Raw genomic sequence first — 9,011 nt, forward strand, 5'->3', positions numbered from 1 at the left:
AAAGTTTAAGAAAAGTAAGATGTAAAGAACTGAATTTGAACCCATATGTGTTAGTTTAGAAAGCAGGGATTTATTCTGGCTGTGAAGTGAAAAGTGATTGCATATGAGGCCAGTGATAGAGTTGAGCAATATGATTATTTGTGTCTTGTGCTGGTGAAGGGAATCAATTGATAATGTCTTTTATTTATGTACGAAGATAGTTCATAAAGTCATTGGGAGAGATATTTTGGGCCAGATTACAATGACAGGTATGGACTGTAGAGTCAGTGATGGTTCCAGAGGTGTTTCTTTTTCCAGAATAGAAATAATGATTGTATTCTTGCAATGTTTCATCATAAAGAGGCCTGGTCTGACCTTCCAGAACAGTCATCTTCAGGGTAGTTTTATTAGATGATTTTGATAGCAGGCATACCCTGTATATGACCTTATGCCTTATGCTCTTTCTTGTATAGTAATAGTTGAGGTCCTGTATCCTATGAAATAGGATAGAAGAAATTAACTATGTTGAAACAGTTCACTCTATTCTACAAAGAATTTTATTGCATGCATTCTGCACATAAATGTATTGCTTTTCAGTTAGTTAGTTAGTTAGTTAGTGTTTGTTTCATTACTGGAATAGACCACTGATTAATATGATCACTTGTTACATATACAAAGTACATCAGAAACCAGAGTATGGTTATAGTAACAATATGAAGCCCAATATTTAAAATGTGGCCCTATTCTTGGGCTATTGTCCCTACATTATTTTAAGCTTTCTATAGATTTTTTGTGCTAAGAGGTTGAGAGGTATGTTTTTCATGCATTTTCACATTGTTGGTTACTAAAGAACCCATTGTGTTAGGTTGGCATAATGGTTAAAGTGTTTACCTTACAGACACAAGGTACATGGGGTAACTGGCTAGGCTTAAAATGGCTCACAAGAACACTTAGCCTAGTACTAATCTATGAACCTATGAACCTATGAGCTAGGTTACAGTGAGGCAGTTATCATACTAGCCTGACACAAAAGATGCATTCTTAGACTACTTTGCAGTAAGACTGTGTACATATATACAGGTTGTATCAACTCAAACTGTGACAGTAGTCACTGATTCAGCTGCACAGAAGAAAGAGATTATGTTTTCACACAATTGATTATCTGTGATATAGAGTGAATTAGTGAGGAAGTTGTATTACATTGTTGAGTGATACTATGCTTCCACAAGACATATGATATGAGCTGTGTTGTTCATTTTGACTCTGCTCTGTATAATAGGATGTGTTTGTAAAGATATCTAAACTGGGCATAGCTACAGACAAATACATAGTTGGCTCAGTCATTGCCTTCTGCCAGTCCCACAAACTAGTGTCCTACCCTCCCAGCTCTTCAAGTGAAGAACAAAAAAAAAATCACCCATTCCTTCTACTGGCACACTGACCAGGTACTAGATGGCCATATGCATGACATGCACCCCCCATCCCAACCATTCAGGTTCTGTTTCTGTGCCTTGCCCCAACCCTCCTTCCTCACACTTCAGTAAAAAAAAAATTCTTCTTTTAAACTATATCAGACTGCCTGCTATAAATGTAGCAAACAGCAGCTATAGTTTATACCCTGGTTACATGGAGCTCTACAGCGATAAGGTTTTACTTTAAAGCAATAGAAAAAAGAAAATACTTTTCTCTTTTAAACTCTAGCAAACTACTTGCTACAATATAGCAAGCAGTTTCTGCAGTTTAGTTGCTACAATGTATCAAGCAGTTGTTGCAGTTTAGACCACACATGGAGTGCTACAGTGCTCAGGTTTGACCATAAATACAACACTGGCTTTTAAAAGAGCACTAAGCACTAAAGAGCAATCTAGATGATGGCTCGCTGATCACGTCCTTTAACATTTTGCAGCTAGGGCAGTTTCCCTTCTCAGCTTTGCTACTGGTTAGAGAGGTCTGTCAGACTTGAGTAAAGTGCATGCCACAGCCTGGAAGCAGGTACATAGAAGCTCTGATCTGTGCATCGGAGTTTAGCTATGGGGATTTCGTGGAGTGGAACTGAGTTACATTAGCTTTAGAAGTTATAAAAAGGGATGTGCATAAGTAATCTGGTAATGAGAGGAGAAGGAGTATCCTGATGAAGGAACTTAATAAAAGTGAGTCTAGAAGGAGGCCAGCTGTTTGTTTCAGAGGCAGCCATTTGATCTTTTTGAGAGACCGGCAATGGTGCTCTAGATAAGGGGACTTAGCTATATATTAGCAAAACTTATTGTAAGTGGTATGAGGGGGTTGCAGATTTTTGATTAAAGCATTAGCAAATGGATGTAAATCATATTCCAGTTGGGCAAGTATAATGCTTGTCTGGCTGAAGGTTACTGGATGTAAGCTAGATGATGTCTTCAATGTGGGTCTATAAGTTCAGAGTTTGATCTAGCCAGTTCCCAAGGTGTATGAATGTGGTTGTGGTTTCTATGATGCAATTTTCTTTATCTTTAATTAGGAGAGTTGTGGGTTTTTAGAAAGTTTTTTTCCCTTATGTGCACCAAAATCATATATTTAGTTATGTTAGAGTTTAGGAGGAACTTTTTGGAGGTAAGCAAAAAGCTAAGAGTTAGCAAGTCCTATTGAAGATGTTCTTGAAAGAAATGATAGCTTGGGCTAGATCTCTAGATAACCATATCATCTGCATGATGCATATTTGTAGATGCTATACTAAATATGATACTTTGGAGCTTTTATTCCCAGGCTTTCGCTGAAAAGGGGAAATTGTGGCCAGTTGTACTTTCTCTGTACACAAATGTCAGTAAAATAAATAACTTTGAATATTCTGTTTACATGAAACTCTTTGAACCATTCAATGACCTGTGCACTGAGTCATATGCCAATCAGGTGGGACAGTAGGGTAGTGTGATCCACCATGCCAAAGGCTCAGGTGAGGTCGATAAATAGGATATTTGTCAGGCTACCTCTATCCATGCTGGTTAGATGTCATCAGTCAGGGTCCAGAGTGCTGTTATGGTGCTTCTTCCCATCCAAAATCTGCACCTTTTCTGGGAAATTAGGTGATATCTTTGTATTTAGGAGGTAAATTGTTGGCAAATTATTTTTTTCAGAATTTTACCCAGAGTTGATAGCATGGAAATTAGATTGGCCATTAGTGTATTTGGTAGAAGCTGGTTTAGATTCTGTGGTAACTAGTAAAACTGGTGCTGATTGCCATATTGGTGGAATAGTGTTAGAAATAAGGAAAATATTACAAATATGGAATGAGGGGGTAATGATGTAGTTCCCACAGTGATATAAAAACATAGGTATAGTTTGTCTTATCCTGTGGCGGAGTCAAAAGGGATTTGCTGTAATAAAGTTGAGATCTGTTTAGGTGCAATCTTAGCAAAGTAGAAGGGGAGATGGTTGTTGCATGGAAGCAGCTAGAAGAGGTAGGTGGAGATGGAGGAATGTTGGTAAATTCTTTGAGGAAGTCTAATGGTGAGGGCTTGCCTTTGAAACACTGACTAATGTCTTGCTTAGGTAGAAACATAGCTAGGTTGGGGCAAAGGGGGCAAGTACAAGAGCTGCTTAAGCTCAGAGTGCCCTAACTCTTGACATGGAGAATGGCTTACTTTTGTTGTTTAGGGCAAAGCAAGATTTAGGAGGGCTAAAAATGGCACGTTTACTTCCCTAGCCATACCTGGGGAGAAGAAAACATCACACAAAGTCTGAATCCTTTTAAAAAACACAAATAATTCAAAGTCTTTGTCAGAAAAATCTACTTATGCTGTTATGGGGTTTTGAACTGGTCTGATTTTAAACCTATTTTTTGGTAATATTTTTCTCAATTTATTTGCTATTTCATTTGTATCTTGGAGTTACAACTGACTTGTATCATCATTACAATTTTCTTCGTGCAAGTAGTCACCCAGGCAGGCATGAAATAGGACCCAGTAGTAAATACTTTTCCAAATACTTGGACTTTGCATCTCAGCAGCAAAAATTTCCAAACCTGGAAAAAAGCCCGATTCTGTTTATTGTTATTACTTCTGTGCACTGGCTTCCATTTAAACTTTGCACATCATTAAAAAGTATTTCTAGGTACAAAATAATACTGTAGATATGTAAATATCTTAATTTTTAAACATGTAAGGCACACATTACAAGATACAGTACACTGTTTATCTATCTTCATTAATTTGTGATTACATCAGTGTTGTATTTTCTTCATTGCTATGTATTTACTTTATTTTATTGTCATAATTAGTATATGTGAGTTGGAAACGACTTTATCAGAAGCATGTTTACTTAAATTTGCTTTTGTGCCTGCTTATCTCAATAATCAAAGACAAAAACCAACCAATTGAAGTTATACAGTCCAACAGTGCATGATACTCTGAGATCTCATGTTACAGCGGAATTTGATAAACAGACCCTAGGTCAGCAGTTCTTGCATCTCAAGAGTTATTTGCAGTAGCTTACTACATGTTTTAACAGGCATGTTAATTCAGCTTTCAAAAAAATGTAATGCTAAGAAAACATTTGGTAAAATAATGCAAGGTGTTGTAGTAATAGTAGTACTAGAAAATCACCCCACAGACTGTACCATCCAAATATGGAACCCAGCATCTTTCCTCTGAAGAATATTGCAATATGTACAAATTCACAGACAATCTGTGAGAAAATACAAGGCAAGACATCGTTAACAGAATGGTATGAAACTTAGAAGAAGGAAAAGTTATCAGACTTTATGTCTGCGGTAGCATCAAGCCTATCAGAGCTGATTTTTGCAAAATGTAGGCAATCACTGCTGTTTATGTCTGTGGGGTCTTGCTGTCTCCTTCCCCACACATAACTCTGGGGTGCATTAATAGAAGTGGACTTACTACAAAGTATAGCTTCACTTTGCTTGTATAAAGTTAGTATCAGTCTTGTCCTTGGCAGTGACAGGTGGTAGTTTGTTAATGCTTATATATTTCTATTCCACCTAATACATATAGCTGTTTTGCATTGGACCCTATCACCATTTTCTGCTATGTTTCTTATAGTAAAATTGAATTACGATAATGTAAATCTTAGAAGATTGATTCCTAGAAAAACCTACATTAATAGCTATGATTCTTGGCTGCAAAATCTGCTGGTGAGAGAATTTGCTGACTGTCATAATGACCTTACTTTAATGGTAACAGCAACCTCAGAGATAGAAAATACTCGTGAAAGGTATTAGCTGTAGCCCCACATGTAAACTGGGGAGGGAAGAGCTTTGCCTCTCACATGAAATGTTTATTCGCCTTTTTTTCTGCTAGTTTTATATATATATATATATATATATATATATATATATATAAATAATATATAATTTTGAATTTAGTATTAGATGTTTAATTGTATATTATATTATTTATACATAGTTTAGGTTGAACTTTTGATTTTTGATTTTGTTTCCATTGCAGCTCTTCCACTTATATTTAGTATCTGAGGATTAATGTAATGTCAATATGAACTGATCATATTATGATGTGTTTGATCAGTAGTATAAACTCTTACATTAGTATATTTTATCATAGTGAGATCTGAGGAAGCCCTTCACTTTATGAACAGAAATGGGCAAAAGTGTTTTAAAATAATCATTTTTAGAAGAGCACAATCTGAGACACACAAACTTACTTAACACAACTAGCTATATGTATTACTTGGACTTTTACCATTTTATGTATAAATATATACGTGTGTGTGTGTGTATATGTATGGGGTGCCAGGGAGAGGTAGTACCTCTGATGGGTGAACATGTCATGCTCTTCAGAGTAGTTCATCCGCCTTGGTCCTCACCTGACATTCAGCGCTTACCTGTGGCTCCTCATAGCTGTCTGCATGCAACAGCGGCCACACCTCGGTCAACGGCTTTGACTGGCCAGCAAAACCAGGTGAGGGTAGCCAACAGGTTTGCAACCCTCGGTGAGTCAGGGCTTGTCCACCTATGCATGCAAAGATTGGATCCAGCAGACTGTGAGGAGGAAATTTCCAGACCGATTCAATGGGCAGGAAAGTAGACTCAGCAAAGTGATGTGGAGCACAAATAGGGCACAGTGAGACACATTAGGACACTGTTGGCCATCCATTGCATCCTGACCCATCTTCAGTCATCTTGACTATGTCCTGCCACTGTATCAAGATAGGCTGGGATGAGAGAGTGAGACTGATGATCTGCGCAACTCTCTCTCACTATAATCCAATTCATGCGCAAGTCAAGAATCACTCCCCCCAAGTCCTGTGGTGATGGGCGAATGACGAAGCAGCAGGTGCGGATACACTGGAAGATTCCACTGTAGCCACAACCTCACACACAAGCAGCCCAGGGCAATGGGTCGCTCTCTACTGGACTGAAGCAGCAGTGGAGTTCGACAGCTCCCTGGGTGTCCGAGCAGCCCTATTTAGGATCCCTCTTCACACCTCCATGGTCTAAGAAAGGAGCTAGAAAAGGTGCCCTAAACATAGCCTGCTTCATCCTATTCCTGGCCTCCTTGCCACAGCAGGCAGGGATCTCAACCATGTGGTTGAATCACAAAGAAAAAAACACTGGTGACTTCACTCACCATTGGCACATGGAATGTGCACATGCTCACGGATACCTCCAAAACAGACAGACTTGAGAGATGGACAGCACTTGTTGCAAGAGAACTCAGCAGGTATAACATCCAGATAGCAGCCTTCAGTGAGAACAGGTTTGCAGATGAAGGCCAGCTGACAGAAGTTAAAGCCGGTTATACTTTTTTTTTGGAGTGGCTGCAGCAGTGATGAATATCATGAAGCAGGAGTGGATTTCACCATCAGATCTAATCTGATTAGCAAATTAGCCAGCCTCCCTAAAGGATTCAATGACCGACTCATGTCTCTGTGGCTTCCCCTCAAAGGAGAGTGCCATGCCACCTTCATCAGTGTATATGCCCCCACCATGACAAATCCAGAGGAAATTGAAGACATTTTATGAAGACTTGGAGTTCCTCGTAGCATCTGTGCACAAGGTGGATAAGCTCATCATCTTAGGTGACTTCAGTGCCAGAGTTGGTGCAGACTACCAGACATGGGAGGGTGTCATTGGGAGGAATGGAGTCGGCAAAAGTAACAGCAGTGGTCATCTACTTCTGAAGACCTGTGCAGCTCATGACCTGTTGATCACAAACACAGTCTTCAGCCTACCCAACTGTAACAAGATGTCCTGGATGCATCCACGCAGCAAGTACTGGCATCTCATTGCTTATGTTATAGTAAGGAGAAGAGACAGGCATGATGTTAGAGTGACTAAGGCCATGTGTGGCACTGACTGCTGGAGAGACCACAGACTCATCCTCTCAATACTCAGTATGTACATTCAGCCTAGGTAGCACCTGCAGGGGAAAAAGACACATATGCACCTGAATGTCAGCAAGTTAGAACAGCACTCTGTGCAAGAACCTCTGGGAGGACCACGATAGTAAGCTTGACCAACTCAGCTTTGGCACCAATAGTGCAGAAGAGGACTGGGCAGCCTTTAGGGATGTAGTCTACAACATTGCACTTGGTCATTTGGACCTGAACACATGCAAACACCAGGACTGGTTTTATAATAATGATGAAGACATTCATAAGCTGCTGGATAAGAAGTGTGAAGCCTTTAGATCCCTCCAGCAAGACACTACATCCGTCTTTAAGAAAACAGCCTATAACTCCATCAAAAGCAAGGTGCAAGCAAAGCTCAGAGAGATGCAAGACTCCTGGCTTAGCAGAAATGCAGATGAAGTACGCTGATAGCAACAACTCCAAGTGTTTCTATGATGCCCTGAAGACCATCTATGGGCCACAGTCCTCTGGAACATCACCACTGCTCAGTACTGATGGGTCCACTCTGCTTACTGACAAGAAAGCCATCCTGGAAAGATGGGCTGAGCACTTCAATAATGTCCTGAATAGGCCTTCTTCTATATATACCGAAGCCACTGACCGCATGCCACAATTTGCCATTAACACCTCTCTGGCAGAACCTCCAAAGGGATCAGAGGTTAAGGAAGCAATTAAGCTTCTCTGCAATACTAAAGCACCAGGCTTTGACTCCATTCCTGCTGAAATCTACAAGATAGGGGGACCAGTCTTGTTGTTAAAGAAGCTCACCGAGCTCTTCCAGACCATGTGGCAACAGGAAGTTATCCCTCAGGAGCTAAAGCATGCCTCCATCATCCAGCTCTATAACAGAAAGGGAAACAGGCAGTCTTGTAACAACCACAGAGGAGTCTCTCGCCTGGTCATTGCCGACAAAATCCTTGCCAGAGTCCTCCTCAACCGTCTCATTCAACACATGGAAGATAGACACCTGCCAGAGAATGAGTGCAGTTTTAGAGAGAGCCGAGGGACACTGAACATGATATTTGCAGTACATCAAATTCAGGAAAAGTGCCATGAACAAAACAGGGACCTTTACACAATGTTCATGGACCTGACCAAAGTCTTTAACGTCATCAGTCATGAGGGGCTATGGTGGGTCATGGAGAAGTTTGGCTGCCCAGGCAAATTCATCAGTATGGCGTGCCAGTTCCATGATGGCATGCTTGCTCGAGTACTGGACAATGGAGACTCCTCTGATGCCTTCCCAGTCACCAGCGGAGTCAAGCAAGGCTGTGTATTGGCACCCATGCTGTTCAGTATGATATTCTTGGCCATGCTGGCAGATGGCTTCTGTAATGATGAAGAAACCAGAATCAAGATTAGATACAGGACTGATGACAGGCTCTTTAACCTGTGGAGGCTACAAGCCAAGACCAAGGTTGAAGAGGACTTTGTGATTTCCTGTTGCAGATGACTGCACACTCAATGCTGCCACAGAGGCCCAAATGCAGCAGAGTATGAAATGCTTTTCCACTACCTGCAGATACTTTGGTCTCCCAATTAATACCAATAAGACTGAGGTTTTGCATCAGCCTGCACTGCAGAAGATGTATGCAGAGCCAACTATCACTGCTGAAGGTGAGATCTTGAAGGCTGTTGACAAGTTTACATACCTCATCAGCACACTCCAGATT

This window comes from Protopterus annectens, chromosome 13.part0, assembly GCF_019279795.1.
Source record: "Protopterus annectens isolate FY-2018-M chromosome 13.part0, PAN1.0, whole genome shotgun sequence".
In the NCBI taxonomy this organism is placed as follows: domain Eukaryota; kingdom Metazoa; phylum Chordata; order Ceratodontiformes; family Protopteridae; genus Protopterus; species Protopterus annectens.